This window comes from Charadrius vociferus, unplaced genomic scaffold, assembly GCF_000708025.1.
Source record: "Charadrius vociferus isolate BGI_N301 unplaced genomic scaffold, ASM70802v2 scaffold43, whole genome shotgun sequence".
In the NCBI taxonomy this organism is placed as follows: domain Eukaryota; kingdom Metazoa; phylum Chordata; class Aves; order Charadriiformes; family Charadriidae; genus Charadrius; species Charadrius vociferus.
Genome location: NW_009648043.1, coordinates 727,838 through 749,759, shown reverse-complemented (window position 1 = coordinate 749,759; position 21,922 = coordinate 727,838).

Sequence of the window (21,922 nt, the reverse complement as noted above, 5' to 3'; positions counted from 1 at the left end):
TCTAATCTAAATCTAATCTACCCTCTTCCAGTTTAAAGCCATTACCCCTCATCCTACCACTGCACATGCTTGCAAAGAGTCCCTTTCCAGCTTTCTTTGTAAACTTCTTTGTATGTTTTCTTTGTAAGAGTTTATGCAATACAGGCATCTAAGATCCCAACATAAACAACAGAAGCTCAATTGAATTGGCCACCATAAACTGTCTGAAAAATCTGCATAGGTCTGGCAAGCATGAAGCAAGATCTTTAACAGACTCAAGCTCTTCTGGAGCAGCTGAGCCTAAGTGGGATAATGTTAATCACCACAGATTGCTCTAGGAACCTATGTTTTGACTACTAAACAGAGTCCTAAGCACCCTTAATTTCAGAATATTACCTTCTGATCATATCCTTAGTCTTCCATTCATTTCTATATTATTAGAGGATAGAATTACTTTATTAAAGCACAGTTGATGATTCAAAGTCTGTCGTGGCTTGGGCTGGGATGGCCAATGAAAATGAATGGCAGACACTCTCCCCCACCTCTATCTCCAAGGAGAGGAGGGAGAGAGAGAAAGAGACTTATGAGTTGAGAAGAAAACTAAACTACTTTAATGAAAATATTAATAAATTAATAAAATATTTAAAAAGAAAATAATTAAAATATACAATACATACAAAACCAGTACCGAGCTCCGAGGATGATGATTTCATCACTGAAAGGCATGGAGAAAGTCCCAGACTGGATTCATCAACAGATGGGTGCTGGATTCCAGATCTGGATTCAGGAATGCACGGATTGAGATCAAAGGCAGATGAATACACAGAGTCCTACTCGGATACCAGCCAATGAAGAAAGAGGCTGACACCTTGATCCCTCAGCTTTTATACTGAGCATGAGGCAGATGGGATGGAATACCCTGTTGGTCAGTTTTGGGTCACCTGTCCTGTCCTCTTCTCCCTGCAGGTGGGACCCCTCTACGCTTTTCTGCTGCTGACCCTCCAAAGAGGCAAATACCAGAGTTAGCTGCCCTTGGGTGTTATGGCAATAAGTATAAGCAGGAGCCTCTCTGCATACCATGCCTTGGCATAAATTACAACTAATCAGGTCTTATCACACTGGGAGTGAACAGTTTCTGCTGTTAATTTCAGAAAGTTCAGTTAGTTAGAAGAGGCTTAGCTGCAAAGTAAAATAAGCCACATTTCTTGCTTTGGACTATATCCATATTTTGCCTTCCTCAACTATTTATGTTAAGGTGTGTTCTTCTGTTTGTAGCTCAATTACTACTCTATTCTAAGTTTGAAAGAACTGTTTGTGTACTAAGGAGGAGTGGTAGACAATCTGATTTATTTTTTGGCTCAGGAAGAAGTTCCGGATAAATTAGTTTTTTCACTGAGTTTACTGAGTAAGGTTGATGTGACAGCATTTTCAGTGTTCTTGCTTCTTTTGTAAACAATAGTAACAATTCAACTCTGTATAAAAAACTATAAGCAAGAAAACCATAGAAAACAGCAAAGCACAGTGTCACCAGACACCTCCCAAACAGGTTATTCTCTCTGCTTTTCTTGCACTGATGACAGCATGTATAAAATGCACGAGGTGTGATCCAATGTTACCCCATTACAGTTTATAGAAAACTGAACTGGAAACACATATAATACAAATGCAGAACGTATCACCAAAAATAATAAAAAAACCACCTGCCATTAAAAAATACGTTTTTAGCAGAAGACAGTTTTTGCCAATGGTAGTAACAACATCAGAAACGCCATTTGGATGTAGAAAATCTTGTAAAATAATAATAACTCCACAAATAGGTTTCCACAAAGAACACATGTCATTGAGATTATATCAAGAAGAAAATAAACAATTCATGAGGGAAAATTGTTTGCCAGAGGAAAATTAGAGTGTGAAGCTCTCTATTCCATGTTTGTGTAACAGGGACTCATAATTTGTAATGATCAGAGGAAAATATTATAATGGCTTAGCAGCATTACAAACATGTAAATCGGAAAGAATCCAACAAAAGAACCAAACCCCCAAAACCCAAAGAAAATGACAAGACAGCAGAGAAAAACAAACTGAATTGAAAACAAATGTGAACTTACTCTTAGAAGCCCCTAAATATCACTTTTAGTTTAGAAACAGAGGAAAATCAAAGAAATAGCATAAAGCCAGTTACTAGAGAATTACATATTGGTTATTTAGCATTCTTCTTTTCCTCTAACTAAAACACTGGGAACATAGTAAATGCACAAACATATATAAAAACCCAATAAAACCTCCACTTTGCTTTTCCAGTGTTAAGTAGTTTTCAGAGAAAAAAACCCTGTAATGATAAATAATATGACCTTTGTGGGGGAAGAGGTCATGGGAAGGAAAAATTACAGGAAAAAAAATAATAAAAGAAACACATGGAGTCTTATCCTTACATTCCTTTTCTTACGTCTAGACTGTACTTACTTTCTGAGGACATGCACTGAATACTGACAGAAGCTGCTATCACTTTGAATTGCATCTGTAGGAACCAGCAATAATTAAATTTCTCAAGCCTTTCTGAACACTAAGTGTACAGTCTTCCTCCCAAAAGAAACTGTTAAAGAGGTAAATACAGACGGAGAAGAGTCAGTATGAGAATTCTGCCCAATCACAATGTAGCTAAAAAACATCTGCATAATTCAATGCATGGCTCTGTATTGTGGTTGTATTTTTGCACGTTTACACAGAAGCTGGCTAAGGTTAGCTGTTGCTCTGTTCCTCATGATTGCCCTACTGAATAGCCAGAGGCTGGAAGAAGTTAGGATGTTTCACAATTATGGATTATTTTTAAGTCTTTCCACAAGACAGAAACCAGTAGGTCTGTGGAATGCTGCTACTGAGTGTATCAAAGCACTGAAGGGCAGAAATTACCAGGTCAGTGAAAAAGACTGATGTTGTTATAAGATATAGAAGAGAATTCTAGACATCAGCTTTTAGATTTACTGAATGCATTCTCCGCATATTCCTGAACCCACCGTTAAAAGGCAGTTTTTTGAAATTGCTATAGTATTTGTATATTTAGTCTGCAAATGCTATAGTCTCTGGACATTTTGTAATGGGAAATAGGTTCCATCATAAAACTATTGAATCTAATATGTTAGGCTGCTATTTTTTACACTCTTTAATGAGGCAAAGAGTGAATTAGCATCAAGTTGTCATCCTGGAGAAAGTGTTGTTCTTCTGGAGGTTTATGTTGCATTTTTGAGAACATTTAGCTTCTAAGGTAAAATATGCAATTAATATACTTTGGTATCATTGTGTGATAAGACGGTAACGATTAAAGGCTACCAGAAACTACCTTGTCATCTTAAGTGACTTAAGCAAGATTTTGTGTAGTTGAAGACTCTGGGTGAAAAGACTTTTTTTTTTTTTCATGTAGGCTGAAGGTCTTATTGAATTATGCAAGCACGGATACAGCACAAAGAAAACGAGCATGTCTTTGGGAAGAACGCATCTCAAAAGCAGAAGTGTTTTGGTTTGTTCTGTTGCTTTTTAAAACATAATACAGAAATAACGAGCAAAAGAAGAGAATACCAACTTTCTAGCAGTTAAGGCACTATCTCTTGATGTCTCTTGATAGTGATGTATGCTGTAGAAATGTTGGTGAATTTGATGGCAAAAAAGCAATGGATATATAGTAAAATGTTATTGCAACATGGGTCTCTAATGCACCTTAATGAATTACCTGGAAGTTTTGTCCACTGCACTTTTGAATTTCAGACAGTCTCCATCATGGGAACTTTAACTGCTATTAAAGTTTCTAAACTGCATTTTATAACTTAGTGGTTTTTTTTGGATGAGGCCTCGGGCTACTTGGCTCAGCTGAAACTCAAATATTTGTGTACATGTCCCCTTCTAGAAAAAATTAGCCATGAAGTATATGTCTTATATGATACCCAAAGTGGGTTTTTATAAGCTGTGTACCATATTTGTTAAATGAAAAAACAAAATGTGATGGTAACTAAAGTTACAGAGATGCACCATATATATTTGGAATAACAACAAGTTTCATGTAGGAAATTGTATAAAATAATTAGCCAAATAGAAAAGAAGCAAGGACAAATCTGCTAATGCATTCACAACTCTGTCAATAACACCTCTCATATTTAGAAATTGTAAACGCTCAAAGCTTTTCCTTGTGTTTCAGGTACAAGTAGACACTAGTCTTGTGTCTGTGTATAGCAGCACCATTCTGGGGCATTTTTCTAAAGCACTTCTACGACAGTGGATTACACATCTAGACTGATTTCAATTTTGTCATTCCAGGCATCAGATAAAACCCAACTGAGCTTATAAAAGCTGTCAGGATTGTAACCTGAATGATATATTACTCTGAGAAAGATAGATAAATTATCACATTTGATAAAGACTACATCTTTGCATAGAAGTAGTTCAAAGGAGTAAGCAAGGAACATGAATCCATTAGGAGAGTACTGAACGGAAGTTCTTTATTTCCATCCTGTATAAGTAAGCCACAAACAGGAATGTATGCATAGCCTCGTATACAGCGAGATAAATGCTCTTGTGAGGCAGCATAGGTGTTTGCAAATACGATTCACAGCAGCCGGCCTTCTGGGGCCTCCTGTAGGCAAAGGAAAGCTGGAGAAACATGAATCTGAAACTTACAATCTAAAGATTTGCAGGGTTTTTCCTTTGTGAAACTGGGATTCGGATTCAGGATTTGCTATCAAAATGAAAAATATTGGGTGCTTTATTTACTTTTGTTTTCCCTGTATGACAGACCTCTTAGAGGGGAATTCATCTCCTCCCACAGGTGTTCAGGCTACATGCTTTCCCTGGCCTCCCTCCATTCTCACGAAGTGAGCCATGGGGGACAGTTTTCCTCTGAATTTATCATTGTTCACTAAGAAACTTGCCAGTGAAAATTCAAAAAGGCCATTTTTTTTTGTCTTATTGTAAACAGCCACTTTAACTTTAATTTTTCTAACCATTGTGACATAAATACAACTGCATAAACTATGAAGTTTTCTGCAGGATGGTATCTGAGGGTTTAATCCTGAACCCACTGTACCCATTACAGTCCAGAGCAGACTATTCTCTGCATTGTGGGCTTTGTGTATAAGTGTCAGGGCCATGAGGGCACAAGTAGGCCTCACTGCCCCATCCACTCCCCAGGGCTCCCACCACCCTGCCCATGTCCCAGGACCCCATTTCAGCCCCCCAAGGCCATGGGTAACACCGTAGCAGGGCTGGCCTCTAACTCCCCACAGCTCTGACCAGCCATGGGCCCTGTTGAGCTAGCCCTACCCACAGACCCACATTCCAGCCCAGACTCAGCCCTTCCCCAGGGAGGTGCCCAATGTCTGGGGTTGTGAGGATGCAAACCTTCATCTACCAACATGTGCAAGCCTTTTAAGCACCACGCATCACATACCCAAGTGTGGGTGGACAAGAGAGGCAAGGTTCTTGGATTATGGTTACCTTTTAGGTGCATAAGCTACATGTAAACTGTGATGTAGATATCTGAGTAAAAACTCACATCTTGAGATGGAAATTTGAGGAACCCAGAAACCTTTCTTTTTTTAAATGGTGGCAAATGCACTGACTAGGGCTCATATCTTCTTAAAATGTTAGCTGTGTGTTCAGTGCTCAAAGAAAAAGAATAACAAGGTTTTTTTTCATAGATTATCCAGTCAAAGAGTTGTCCAGCAGCACCTCAACATTAACTCTATTTTTGAACAAGTCCTCTGCTTTATTTTTGCTGTTCATACCAATGCACACATCTAAAGATCTTGCTACCACTGAAATGAATGCATCTATGTTAAATATGTATTGAACAGTTAATATAAAAATGCTCCCTTTAGACATTGGTCTGCTATATAAAGCAAGCTGTTAAACTACTTCTCCAGTCATAGAAAGTTCATACAGAGAGAAAAAGTGAAGGCACTGATTTTTTTCTCCATGAATTCATTGATACTGGATATAATTTAAAATACTCTTTATTGTTTTCTGTCAGTAAATTGATTCAGTTTCTTTCCTCCCAGTTTCATGAAATCATAGAATGGTTTATTTAGGTTGGAAGGCACCTTAAAGATCATCTAGTTCCAACCCCCTGCCACAGGCAGTGACAACTTCCACTAGACCACATTGCTCAAAGCCCCATCCAACCTGGCCTTGAACACTTCCAGGGATGGGCCATCCACAGCTTCTCGTGGCAACCTGTTCCAGTGTCTCACCACCCTCACAGTGAAAAATTTCTTCCTAATATTTAATCTAAATCTACCCTCTTCTGGTTTAAAACCGTTACCCCTCGTTCTGTCACTACACTTACTGATAAAGAGTCCCTCTCCACCTCTTATGTGGAGAGGCTCCAGGCTGTATTCTTCAGGCTAAACAACCCCAACTCTCTCAGCCTGTTTTCATAGGAGAGGTGCTCCAGCCCTCTGATTGGTTTTGTGGCCCTCCTCTGGACTTGCTCCAAGAGGTCCATGGTTTTCCTGTGTTGAGGGCTCCAGAGTTGTATGGAGTACTCAAGGTGGGGTCTCACCAGACTGTAGCAGTGGGATATCTGGGCTTTAGTTTTCCTAACGTGATCCCTGGCTGCTCAGCCAATTTCTCTGTATTCCTTCCAGGCTACCTGTCCTTGTTTCCACCCTCTGGAAGCATACTTTTTCTCTTTGAGATTACCGAGAAGCTCCTTGCACGTGTCCTGGCATTTTTGCCTGACTTCCACTTTCTTGGAATGAATCGTTCCTGCGCTTGGTCCTTGAATACTAGTCAACTTTCTTGGGCTCCTCTTCTTTCCAGGGCTTTATTCCACTGTACTCCAGCAAGCAGATTCCTCAAGAGGCTAAAGTCTTCTCTCTTGAAGTCCAGGGTAGCAAGCTTACTGTGGACCCTCCTCGCCACCCTAGGGATCTTGAATTCCACCATCTCATGGTCACTGCAGCCAAGGCTGCCCTTGAGCTTCATATTCCCCATCAGCCTCTTTTGTTGGTGTGAACAAGGTCGACCATAACACCTCTCCTTGTTGTCCTCTATCATATGGAGAAGTAAGTTATCATTGATGCATTCCAGGAACCTCCTGGTTTTCTTATGCCCTGCTGTGCTGTCCCTCCAACAAATACAGGGGTGGATGAAGTCCCTTATGAGGACCAGGGTTTGTGAACGTGAGGTTGCTCATATCTGACTATAGAGGGCTTTATCTGCTCTGTCTTCCTGGTTGGGTGGCCTGTAGCAGACCCCCATTATCATGTCACCTGTCCCTGCCCTCTTTTTCTTTATTTATGCCCTCCCTTTATTTATTTCAGCTATGTCACTGAAATACTTTTATTAGGAAGTTTTCCTCTTTTGGCTGACTTTATAATCCCATCAGCTGTCTTGCCTTCCTGTTAATCATATCAAAATGTGTTGTTCCATGGGTAACATAAACAGTAACTAGCACAGTGGAAGGAAAAAAGTAATTTTTAAAGAATTTTGTAGCTGGTTGCCAAAACAGAATGAAAAGAGAAAAATACTTAATGTGGAAATTAATGAGAAAAATATTTCTGATGTAAGTGAAAGAATAAAACATAAATTAAAAAGTTATTCCAGGACTGCATTTTCGTAAGTAGTATAAAACAGGCTTTAAGGTGGAAAAATAATTTAATGAAGCTAATTAAAATATTTAGGGGAAAAATATACTTTGCAATGCACTGAAGATCTGCTTCTTGAAATAATTTCTAAATAATTTTATAAATTAATTATTTTACTTTACCTTTCTCTTAGAATTTAAAGACAGAGGAAAAAAAACAAGACATAGTATGTTGTAAATAATATTTGGAATGAAAGAGAGACTTTTTTGATGGAAAAATAATTTCGATTAATTTATATCAATAATCCTTTACTAAAAGTGAAAATAGGATCGAAGAATATTGCTGAAGTTTCACTTTGAAGGGAATTTTCTGTGTTCACAATAATCTAGGCACATACACTATTTTTCTACATGACTATAACTTCTTATCTTTTAGTGAATTCAGATCTGAATTCAGGGTGGTGGAATTTTAGAAAATTATTTTATTTTTAAAGGATTCATGTAAATTCCTGTCTTTAGAATTAAACAATGGTTGGTTTAATACCTTGTAATTTAAGAATTTAAGAAATGTGTCATCCACTATTGGTCAGCTTGTATCTTTTCCTTTATCAATCATTTAGGATTATCTTATTTGTCCATTGTAGTGATTGATAGCAGTGCTAGGGGAACTGTTGATAAGCATTTTTTAACAACTGACCTTTCTAAAGCTTTTGTCTGTAAGGTAGTGTTAGAAATAGATGCTCTTTATTTTTGCAGTTTTGAAGACATTCATTTATAAAAGATTTGAAAAGAGAAAATAGATGTTTGTTTTGTTTTTTTATTTTCCTTGCAATTTAACAAGACAGATATAGCACCATTATTTTGCAAGAATTGCTTTTGTATTAGACAACTCCACGTTATGTCGTAGCCTTTGCTGCATTCATCTTGAACACGTAAATGCATAATCATTGTCTGTGTTCATAAATCATAACTTATTCCAGTAATAATATTTGGCCTTAGCTTTTACCTTCTTAAAGTGCTTGTCTTTTAAATGTCAATGACAGAAACTGAAAATAATACTTTGTTTACACAACATAGCTGAGATCTGTCTATTTGTGTGGAAATTAGCATATTTTTATAGGTTAATCACAGTCTTGGATTATTATAATGTCCTTAGACACTTCAGCTGGCTCTGATATATAGGAAACTAGATAACAGTGGGTCAACATTTGAGAAAATAGGAATGATCAATGCATTTGTTAAGGCTACCGACTGTTAATGCAATTACATTACTCCCACTAAACTACAGACACTACCAGTCTACAAGAAGGAGGAGAGAATCACAAATGGAAGGTTAGATGTATGTTTTACAAGTTCTTTAGTAACAGCTTGAATATACCTGGAAATGCCACCCTGAAGTCTCAATTTTCTGATTAACTTTGACCAGCTGCATGGCTGCAAAGGATGTATATTTGTAATACCCGGAATCTATAAGTGTGTTTTATTATGTTTTTGTAGACACCATGAAATCAAACATGTTTCATGGGATGCCAACACTGATGGTATAAGTCCACCAACTGGCCACCTGTAAGGGAGCGACCTTCTACGTTTGCACCCAAAGCAAACCATGGATTTAAGTGGAACAGCTCAAAGCTGTGGGAGACCAAGTGCTCTAGTGAATTGTTTACTTAGAAATAAGGGAGGCTTTCCTTCTTATCCTTAAATATTCCATCAATTTTTCTTCCAAGTAGAAATTGACATGCTAATAACAATATTCTCTTAAATATTTGAGCAATGTTTAGGATATTAAAGCTGTACTGGCACTGACCATTTGATAGTTAGAGAGAGAGAAAGATGGATAATGACAAGAGAAACAAGAATAAAGAGTGTGGAGGAGTGTCTTAAAGGTAAAACTGTAGTGAACTCAGGAGATTAAAGAAATAAAGGGAGGAGAAGAATATACCATGGGAGAAAAGAAAAAAGTGTAAAGTGAAGAAATGGTGTAAGTCTGAAAGAATGAAAGAGAAAGTGGTAATTCTTTTTAAACAATGAAGTAAAGCATCTTTTTAAAAAGTTCAAGTGTTTTGTACTGAAGTTCGTCTCATTGGCACTTAACTTTTACAGCAATATTCTGTTTAATTCAAACATCCCAGACTCTAGCACTGTTCCTTAAAAAAGCTATCTGATGGGGCAGGTGGAGTGTGTGTGTGTGTGTGTGGTTGATATCAATATAGCCCCTTCACCTCCTAGACAGTGAAGGATCACTGTGTTTATTTGGACTCTGGAAACATACCTAGAGTCAGCAAATTCATACCCAGGTCAAAATGAAGTAGAATTCTGTTAAAATTACGAAGAGTTTTAAGTGCACACTTGATAAAATCTTATTTAGGATTTTATCCTAGGATTTAGGATTAGGTGGCACATTAAGCACTTTTTTGCTTTATTTCATAATATTCTACCTAAATCATACTTAGTGCACAAATGAAAGAGAGAATATTTAAAGAGATTGGTATACAATGCCCTTCTTGCCAAGGTGACATATGCCATAATATCTAGTAAGTGATCTTTCTCCAGAGCACATATGTTGGGTACATATGGACGCCAGTAACCTGCAAGATGCCATGAAAAATATTTTTGAGGACTTTACTCTACATATTCATAACTGCTGATAAATTGGAAGCTAAAAACTAGCTGCAGCATTAAGTGTAATAATAACAATGATGATACCACCTTTTCACGTTTCCAAATCCAAATTTAGTTTTCTTGTCTTAATCTTGTACGGCATTATGGAATTGCACTTTTTCATCATGTTTACACCTGCCATCCCTAATGCATTACCAGGTGTGAGATTTATGAGTGGAGCACATGAGACCTGCCACAGTTAATCACATTTGTAACCTTTCAGATACACTGCAGAATTTTTCTTGCTGTGAAACATGCTTTACCTTTTAATCTCTGCTGAGCATAGTTCTAACACAATACTGTAATTTTTTTCCTATGTATTTCAAATTCAGTCATCAAATAATATCCTAATTATTATTCTTTCACATTTTTCTATCAAAGAACTATTTGTATTTCAAGGAAATACTGAAGTAGTCAGAGAGATAAGCATATATTAACCTTTTCTGTAATGAAAGATACATGTAAATAGATGTGAATGAGGTGGTACTCTTGCAATCATGCATCATAACACAGATAATTTATCATATTATTTTTAGAATAAGAAAGAATCAATTCAGAAGTTTAGGTTTCGTGATTTGCAACTTTGGGTGAGATCTCAAAAGACCACTTAAAAATGTTCTACAAATGACAGAGTCAAGTTAACTCAGTGGGATTGTACATATGATTGAAGATATTTATGTGCTTGTATATGTCTTTGAATCTAGGCAGAAAATATTCATGGTTTTTGAAAATTAAATATTTTTTACTTCTAGAACTATGCTAAAGGTCTCTGTGAATAGTTGTATCTATTTGTTGAATTTTTTTTTAGTTGGTCTAAATGTTGGTCTAAATTCTATTATTAATCATTCTTAGACAAATTTGAAATAAATTTAACAGTTCAAACAAAGCTTCTCCTTACTCATTTGCTGTTACAGGAAGAACTCAGATAAGCAATACAAGTCATGGGGTTATTTCTGCAGCCTGCTATGGCTGGCTTTGCCATTGCTAGCAAAAGGCCACAGCCTTTTCATTGACCTCACAATTCAGACTCCCACGACTTGCCTGGGCTTGTTTTGGCCCAAGCTGACTTTTTAGCCTGTTTTGGTTGTGGTAACTACTGTCTAGCAGTCAGGTAACTGCTGCCTAAATTAGTTTTAGCTTTTGTTTAGTTTTGTGCACTTGTATGGTACAACACCTCCTGCTAATTAATAGATTGTAATTATAAGTAGTCATTCTGAGGAGAATAAAAATATGGTGTGAGGAGCACTGGTACTGGCAGCCCTAGAGAGTGAACACTAATCATGATATTCAATAACTGATGAGTTATTACAGAGGAGTGTGTGAAAGGCAAGGTGCTAACTGCAATATGACCTGCTTAGAAGAATGAACACTACCTGGGACTATGAGCTTTTATCTCAGGGTTGTTGTGACGTGAAGACCCAGCCTAAGACTGCTCCCACCAGATGAGAACACCCCACAACAATGATAAAATGGTAGGAGATTTGCCTTAAGAAACCAGACATATAACCATGGCCAGAATGGCAACTGACCAGAATCCAGAATAAAAACACTTCTCCTGCATGGGTTAGAACAATGAAAATTAATGCACCACTGACCATACATCTACACAACTTGCACAGGACAAGCATGAACTGATTATGCGAGCAATATACCCAATTAGCCTTATCACAAGTAATTTGCTTGGTCTACACAACTATATTGTAATGAATATAAACCTCACCTTCCTCTGTAACGGTGTCCTCCATGCATGAGGCTGGGGCACTGCTATGTGTATAGCCAATGTGAGCGAATACATTCACTTGATAATTCTACAGTAAGCATCCTTATCTCCCTCCCCCACTGCCAAAGAACTGACTGTTACACATGCAGCTTTGTAAATTGGCAAAGTTGGTGCTAGCGATAACAAACAGAAGAGAAAAACACCCCAAGTCTAAGGCAGAACTGGGACTGAATGAAAAAAGAACAAGGAAACAGACTGCTAGAAAACTAATAAAAATAATTCAAAATGGATTCACAAAAGGGGAGGAAGAAATACTCCCATTAACACCGTGCTTCCCCTGGTAAAGGCCTCCAGTCTCTGACAGGTCCCTCTTGGAGATGATGCCACTGACGCTGGGACCCTGCTGAGCACTGGGAGTGGGAGCACACCACCACAGAAAAACAGTTCAGACTACAGAGTTTTCGTGCAACATTTTCACTGTATTATTATTGAAGGCTTTTTTCTGTTATAATTAGAATATAGTCCAATTCATTGGGACTATAATTGTTGATATCATTGTAACTTGACTAATAATAATGTATGTGTAGTTTTTTTTTTTTAGATTGTAAAGCATTAATTAGCCTAACATTAAATTTCTTCGGTCAACATATAACAAGTATTCCACTTGGCTCATAGCAACATTTTTGAGTGTAATACTTCAATGGCTTTTTTAATCTACAGAGTAATTTATTCTAATATAATACCAGTGATTCAGTGTATAGTTATCACTAATTTATACTTTAAAAATGTAAAGACTATGTATATAATTGTGAATGGATCCATCAAACTGCACAACCATATAAAAATTTTTGTTAAAAATGATTCACCTAACTTCTAGACAATTAGAATTATAATAGCTGATAAACCACCTAAGGCAATTTTAAAAGATCATTCATAAATTTAGCAACATAACAGCTGAGGAGTGGCTGAGGTCTGAATTGCTTATCTGGCTTATTGTACAGGAAAATATATCTTCAATGATTCCCTCCTTAATGATATATCATGGCATTAACAGTAAAGTATTATAATTTGCATTTTGATGCTATAGTATATTTACAATAAAATACTATAAAATATTTACATACCAATAGTTTAGGCAAGACAATGGAATAAATTTTCACTGCATCTTAAATATAATGATATGATTTAGATTGATCCTCTGTTTTCTATAAATTTTTTCTTGACCCACTTCTACCACCATATCCGAGAAGCGTGCTTGATTTTCACTTCTGATGAAGTATATAATTTTAATGCAGAGGCAAAATAGACAAATAACATTTGAATTCAGCATTCTTGAAAAAGCAATTTTCTGCAAAGTATTGTGATTCCAGTAATGTCTCTAGTGTATTCATATTTTACTTACAAAACTAGATATTAGATCTACATGCTCTTTCTCTTCCCAGTGGTATCAATCTCACCTTTGGCAATATAGGGTAATAAAGAGTAATGAAAGTTTAAGCAAACAATCTGAACCTATGTCTATTCTGTGCATTTTCACAGATTTTTGAAAACTGAGTGACACAAAGTGGCTGTAAAGCTTTTATTCTTTATATTATATGTAAATGAAGGACACTGCTGCTGGTGTAACACAGGCATGGAAAGTTTCCACACACACACACAAAAATTAATTTGATTACAATTAATCGCACATAAAGTTATTACTTCTAAGTAATAATTTAAAAAAATGAAATATGAGTGTATAGTTACTTCAGAAATATATCCAAAAGTGTCAGACTTGTGTCTATCCAGGAAAACTTCAATTATACGGCTACTTTCACTGTGAGAACATCCCAAATAGTAAAAATTGGTGAGTTCCACCCTAAACTGTCTATTTTTTGGACACGACCACTCAAGAACAGAGCAAAATAAAACATAGGTTAAAAAAATCTTATCTCCAGCAAGCTTTAGAAGGCAACAGGTTTAAATTCCAGAAGTGTTTAAGTCCAAAATGATCATACAGAAAATACCATCTCAGTTGCCCTGGGTAATTTTTAGCGATCATCATTTCAAACCTACTAATTTTTTAGGCTAAAAAGTATAAAATTCCTTATACAAAATACAGGAAGATATAAGGCACAACAACAGAAAAAGAATTGGGAGCCAAGTACTCTTGGGCAAATCATGGTCTTAGGAACTGGTATTACGAAATCTCTAAAAAGAGAACAGCTGACTACCTCAGGGTACACGTCTGTAAACGTATCTAACATATAAACTATCGTACATTTCTGCACTGTTATTATTTAAAAGGACTTGCATTTTTAATGCATCTTCTTATGTGACACTTGGTTATGCTACTGCGTATAATTTAAACGTGCTATCTGGTAACCAGGTATGATCTAAATTGACATTATTGATAGCATATTGATAAAATATGTGTGTTTTTTAGAATAGATGTTAGGTTGCAGTAAATAGAAGAAAAAGAGAGAAGGACAGAGAGAACAAGAGTGTTCAGAGTAGGGACCAAAATCCCAGGTCTTTACATCATCCGGCTTGAACCCCCTGGTCAATGCAGCAGAACAATCAAGTTCCTGTTTGCACAGTCTCTTTCTGTCTCTACAGCTCCTGGATTCCTGTCTGCACAAAGGTCCTATTTGAGAATGTACTTAGACATATCTGGTGTATGTTTCTGGGACATGGAAAGAGTGGTTTCTAATACACCCAGTCTCAGGAGCTCCCAGAGACTAAGCTGGTCCATGTCCCATATCTGGGTTTCATGTGGAAAGTGGAACTCTACTTCATGTGCTGGGGGACCTATCAGGCAGCCAGGGAGGACCCTAGAGGACTTGGTACCCCAACAATTAAGAAATGCTGGAAAGTGAGTATTGTGTCGACCACCAAATATCAAAATATGACTTCTATCTTTCGTAGTAAAGGGCCACAAGCTGTGCACTGAGCTGAGAGTGCAGGTTTCAGGGCTGGCCTGGGCTCACCTTGGCTGGAGCTGGGCTCAGAAGGTCTCAGCTCCTGCCCTAGGCCAAGTGCCTGTTGCCTCCCCTGCCTGAGCTTGAGCTCTGCTAACACCTCCATGGGAAGGGTCTGGCAAATCCAGGGAGTCACTGCCCAGCAGACAAGAGCCCTGGTGGGGCTGAGCCTGGGGAGACTGTGGGACCATGCTCACACTTAGCTGGGAGCAGCAAGAAGGCAGCAGCCTGGGGTGAGAAAAAGTATAAAATAAATCCTACTAGATCTGAGGCTGAGCAGTAAGAAAGTATCATCTCTTCCTCACACCAAACTGAAGGAAGAAATCCCCACCATTATATTCCTTTTGGTAAAGGCTTTAGGATGCAGATATCTCATTGTAAATCTCACCCACTCTTTCTAAGAAAAAATGAACTTTTGGCCCTATTACCCACAGGGACATTGGAAGGACGAACATAGCACCGAATAAAAGGGGTAAATGTTGGAAAGGTTTTTTTTCCTCCCTCTTCCCTGCCCCCATCTAATTGCTTCAGTAGTACCATTGTAGCTTTTCTGTATTAGTTTGAACCATAAGAAGGTTAAAACTTTAATTAGATGAGCCATAAATACTTAGCTCCACACATATGGTGTGTTATCTTTTGCCCACATTAAGATTTGGAGTGCAACAGGTGGTCAGGAAAGTTTGAGATACGGGAGTCCCAAACTAACCATTTGTAAAGGAGTTTCCCTCAGCTCCTAAAATCTTCTCTTGAGACAAACTCCCATTCATGCTTTTAATTCTAATTTCTAGTTTGAAATGATTACTTTATCTACTTCATCCCCTGGTGTGCTGGGTATCACAATGACTCTTTGTTGAGCATCAGTTTGAATGTTCAGAGTCAGGATTTACTTAAAAAAAATAAAATCATAAAAAGTGTTCTGGACATAATGGCAAATGGTATGCATTATTGACTGCAGATATTTTTTAATACTTGTGAACTTCCATTGGTTTGGAAAATCTACATTTTAACAAGGTCTGTCCAGAAACTTTCATGCAACTCCAATGTTGCACTATCCTGTATACACCTAATAGCAAAAGTTTAAGATTATTCAGACTTGTAAACCTAATTTGAACAGAAATGTCCTGTGCATAAGTCCACAAGAAAAAAAAAAAAAAAATGAAGGAAGAAATAGCTCTTAGTTTTGCAAAAAAATGTGAAGCACTCAGGAACACAGGGATAATATGTTTTTTAAAAAAATATTATTTCCTGTATTCTGTTTTTATCCAGGTCAAAGAAATTACTTTTCAAAAGACTAAATAACAAGAAAACTTGCCTTTAATTAAATGAATAGCACAAGCTGCATTTTATGAACTGAGCTCTACTGCATATGCACTGCAATAGTATTTAAAACCAGCTTTATAGCTCTGCATAGTACCATTAATATCAATGCCTAACACAGCATACATGCTTATCTTTATTGACCTGTGTTCCCAACATTTGTCTTACACCGTTGATCCAATGACACAGAAAATAAATGTATTTTATAATAACCTTATTTAACCCTATATCTCATCTTACATTTTTTTTTAATGTTGGATTATTGTTCAAAGTTCACTGTTCACATGCCTTCTATGAGTTAAACTCTGTGTCCTCTATCCTTATCTATTGCATTTTCTAAGGACCCCAGAGACTGAACATCCAGCAGTATCTAAAGTCCGTAAGTACTCAACAAAATTTTCATTATTAACATTCCCTATTTGCCTCAATTTCTAAGTCTGAGCAGTCCTGAAACTTGTCTCATCTCATCAAAGCTGAGAAGCTTCAGAGCTGTATAATATATAGGACCTATCAAGATTCACAAACTATGCATTCCTTCATCTAATTCCCCTGAGGGACCCCATGCATCTGATCATACCTACCAGATGGTTTGGTCTTTATGAAACAAAGCAATGGCAACTGCTTTTAGTAAAAACACAGATGGGAAAAAATGAAGGCAGCATTATTCCCTCTGCATAATAGCCTACAAGTTAGAATTGTTACAGTTTGGATAAACTGGATCCAGTACCCTTCACAGCTACTCTTCTATGTTCTGTCTTAACCACCAGGATATAGACTAATCTCCCAAGAAGCTGTTCTAGGACGGAAAATAATTTAAATACCACTGCCAAGAAAAGAGGCAAAATGAACATAACTTTGAAGTTAATGTAAAGCACTCACCTGGAATGCAGGAGAATTAATTCTTCTCTTGCTTGAAGAATTATCACTATTAAGTAGTCAGTCTGTGGAGCATATACCTCACTAGAAGTCATGCTCCATTGTGGTGACTGCAGGAATTCTACCAGAGAGTTCCTCACTCATTTCTTTTCTCTCATTTCATTTATCTTTGATTCCTTTCTGAATTGCATCAACTGAGTGATGCTGTTACGTCTTATTACCAGTATGAATTACCTCCTTCTAAAGCAATCTAGAATGAACTGTCTTGTCACATAAATATCACAAGAATCTTTCCATTATTAATTTACTATTGAAAAAAATCAAGAATTTTGGAGTTGAAATAAAATTAAGAATCTAAACGCACTTGTTGGATTCAGAAAAATCCACAAAGATAGATTGGCATTGAAAGACATAGCCTGCAGCTATAAATTCTTTAGAGAATTCACAGCATTCAGACTGCCATTTAACACCTTGAAGAGTGGCATTTATAAAACTCAGTGAGTGTAATAGGGAGCCATATTAGCTAATCAGAAGAAAATGAGGAGGACAAGAAAAAGTTGCAGGTATCCAAAGCCAGTTAGGTACAAAAAAAAATCTCAATCAGATTTTTCTGCTTTGAGGATTTATTTTCAGGTATGGTCATTTGTTAGCACAAGGTTAAAAACCTGCAGAAATTGTGACATCCAGTTGTCCCATACTTCTGTCACAGGAAGATGAAACCCCCCTTACCTCTCACAAGTTATTAAAGGTAATTAAACTATATCACCCTGTCTTTTTCAGTCTAAGCAAATCTTACATTCTTAATCTCAGTTTATAGGTAAAACTGCAACATTTCAATGAGTGGATAGACTATTAAGATCTGTAATTACAAGTACAGTATTATATCATTCTCCACCTTGTGTTGCATACTCAGTCTTCCCACACCAGCTCACTAGTTTCAGCCCCAATTATTTCCCATTTCAAAGACAAATTTCCCTAAATCTAAACTTCAGTTCTATTCCCACTTCTCTAAGACATGCTGCTTCGTTCCTCTCTGCCTTTTGTCCTCACCTGGAGGGGGGGTCCTGGCACTACCTCTGGTGCTGTGTAGTATGAACCAGTACCCTACAGGAGCAGTGCTGTGGGATGAAAGTCTGCTGCTCATAGTATTGGCCATGGATCAGTGAAGCAGGTCAAGCAAGTGCCTTGCAGACTAAGGGTACCCTATGGACTGTATGTTGAAGAGAGAGAAATGTCCTTGCCACCTATGTAAAATGTATGCAAGATAAAGAGGTGTCAACAAGTTAACAAGCCTCATCCAAGAGTGTTGATTATCCTGGTGATTGGTAGAAGATCTGCCAGATTGCTTCAAACCAGGCAGAACAGGGTTTAGATAACAATTATGCATTTCATGAAATGCATGCCTTTAGCTGCTAGAAATAAAGGGACACTGGCACTGGACAGTCTGAAAAAGCTTTGTCTTTGGTTGTCTTGTGTGCAGTGCCTGATTTGGTAGTGTAAGCATGTTCTTAGATCACTTACAGAGCTAAACCTTATTTGGAAAGTAATACACTGCCCGAAAGCCTTGCTGGAAGCTTGGTATGCATAGTTAGCACTCCTTGTGTTTTGGTAGCCACAGGCCTTTGCAACTCTTCACACGTCTGAGGGTAGAAATGTAGAATCCTGTGGAGCTAATTGGCAGCTCAGCGGGGCTTTGGGAGGAACTAAAGTGACATATTGGAGTATAGATTTATAAACAGGGTAAGACACATTGTGAATTTATGTTATGTCAGCTGATGCATGGTAAGTATAGGTAATCTGAGAGAATTCTCTCCCAGAAATCTCTTGGGGAGAGAAGCTTCTACACTTTACTACAGGATAATATCAGGCATGTGATCAATTACTGCAAGCCCTAAGGTCACACAGGAAATCCCTTAGCAAGGATTTTAAGCCCAACTTGAAGTCCGGATGCATACAATTACCTCTCTTTACTTCTCTTTTCCTTTTATTTAAATGTGAATATTTCAGAAAGGTTATTCATTCCTGCACTAATCAAGCAGCATGTTTCAGCAAGTCTTGTAGAAGTTGTGTGAAGGGTGAAGTTACAATCATCAGTGTTCCCTACATCTTATCTGCAAAGCATGTCTAGATACACAGACTCTAGGAAAAAATGAGCTTGAAGTCAACTACTGTTGATTTCAGTGGGAATTGCTTAGCCCCCTGCTGCTCCATTTCAATGGGAGACAGCATGGGCTAACTGCATAAGATATGAATGCTCTGTCAGCTTCCCAAATAGGTGACTTGTAAGAATGAAGTCAAAGTATTGCTTTGAGCTCCTGCAACTGTGTATTTCTCTCTCTTTTTGTTCTGTTTTTACTTTTCTTTTAGTTTGCCAATATTTTCCCCTTATTTTTCTAATTAAATTGGCTGTAGTTCAAGAGAAAAACATCCCAGTCCATATGTCACTGTGTTCATTGCAGGCAAATGTGGTAAAAATATACCAACCTTTTTTATGCTTTTTCAGTAGTCTGTAATAGAACTGTGTTTATTAGTTATATGATTAAAGCAAAATACCATTTTTGCTTTGTTCTAAAGCAAACTCAAGCATAGTCTCTTGAATACATAATCAACCTTCTTAAGCAAGTAAAAAAATATTTTTTTTATTGTTTCCAAGGTTTTTTCCTCTACCTTTCACAAATCAGACTACACACCTGAATTTCATTCAGACAGTCAATGAGCTGTGAATAGATAAATGTCTGCTCTGCTTCCATTCCCCACTGCATTTCTGATTAGATATACACCACTTTTCTGATAGATACAAGTTATCTAGGAAGAAATGTTCTACCAATATTATTATATTCCTACCATCACTGAGATGATAGCGTGATATCGTAAAACTGCAGTGAAGCGGTCTGGCTTTAGATTTCCACAGCCAGACTACTATGAAGGAAGTCCTAACAGTGAGGCAGGAGTGTTTCTGTATTGCAGGGAGTGTTTCTGTATTGCAAGGTAGTATGCAAGGTAGTAAAAAATTTCCAAGGATGTGTAGGAAGAAAAATGTGAAAATTCCACATCTCTTCTACTGGTAACAGCTCCTCACTGGATTTAAAATGCATTCAGATTAAAGAAATGTTTGTGCTCCTGCATACTCAGATACTTCCTCCCATGGAGGAGCCACCTTGTCATTCTACCACTGCATTATTTAACGGAACTTGTCTTCAAGTTTTTAAAACCTGATCTTGTTTCCTGTTCTTCATATCCATACTTCACTGGCTTTTCTACCTCTGGATTCCTAATACTGACACCCAGGCAAATTTGGCCACGTATATTTCTGCATATGGGTGTGCAAAAGACTACTTCCTGGATCTGGTTTCTTTGGTTTCTTTGGTTTTCTTTCCTGCTCTCCTAATTTACAAGCATAGGAAAGGCCATACATACCCAAACTTACTGTCCTGGTCAGTTGTCTGTCTCTGACAATGGCCAACACAGTAAGTTTAGGGAAATGGGGAACCTCTACAGTGTTACTTCCCCAGGTATAATGTCCCAAATTCTTTCAATCTGAGTCAGGGATTATTAGCACATTTTTTCCTTTAATAATCCTTGATGAATGTTTTTTTCTATGAATTTATCAGCTTTCTTTTTAGAACTCATAAACCTTTGATTTCCATATCATCCCATGGAATCATATTTTAAGTTTAGTTTTGGATAGCTTCCTGCTTCTCTTCTCTGAGATGTGGGAAAAAAGGGGATCAGAACTGTACATAACAGTCAAGATATCAATTCACCATGGATTTAAGCAGGAGGGTATTGACATTCTGTATTTTGATCTCAACTTGATTTTTAATAGTTCCTAACATCTTGTTTACCTTCTTTTGACACCTATTGAAAGCCTAGCTGATGTTTCATGGTGCCATCCACAGAGTCTTGAATAGCTCCTTCGTGCTTATTTAGGGACTTTAAAATAAGAGATGCAATTTATAGTTACTAAGAATGTAAGTCTTCTTTTGTCTGGCCACAAATAAAGGTATCATTAGTATTTTGATTACAGATTACTGTGTTTTATTTTATATATTTTATAATATTAATTAAATTGGAACTGCTATTCTCCTAATATCACATTTTGATATCATCTTGGCAGAGTTCCCTCTTGCTCACTTTTTTTCAGAGAATCTTGGATGTAAATCTCTCCCAAAGAAATCTATGATTGTTGTTTTGCTATGAATGCTATAAATAACTCATTAAACTTCCAGATTATCTCATTTGTTACCAAAATGGAAGCAAGTGTTATGGATTAACTAATAGTTACCGTGCAGAACTTCTGATGTACTTCAAGTGGTAATTGTTTATATGCTTTGCTATTTAATGCATTCTTAACCTGCTGATCTTTTTCTTTGTCCTGAAGTCTTGAAATTGATTCTCTTTGCACTCACAAGTTTCACTCCATACTTAACAACTCTCTAAATTAATACTTTTAGTATTTTTAACTTCTGCACATAGATAAATTCTACATTCTCCACCTCTCTTTGAATATTCAGTGTAGAAATGTAATTAAAATTTATTGAAGAAAAATCTGGATGAGAGATAATGAGCTTGTATACAATAAATGGACAGTCTCTGAAATAGAGAAAAGAAACAAAACTGAAACTAGGTTATTTTCCTCTGTCTTCCTTATCTATTTAATCCAGATCATGTGATAAGGTAGAGTCCGCATAGCTCCTTTTATGACTGTAATTCTTCTTTAAATAGTCACAGTTTAACGTATTGAAACTGCCAGAAGATACCGGCAAGAACAGGGATGTGTAGTAATGACATGATTGTGTAGCAGCCCGGATATTTTATTTTGATTAAGTATCACAC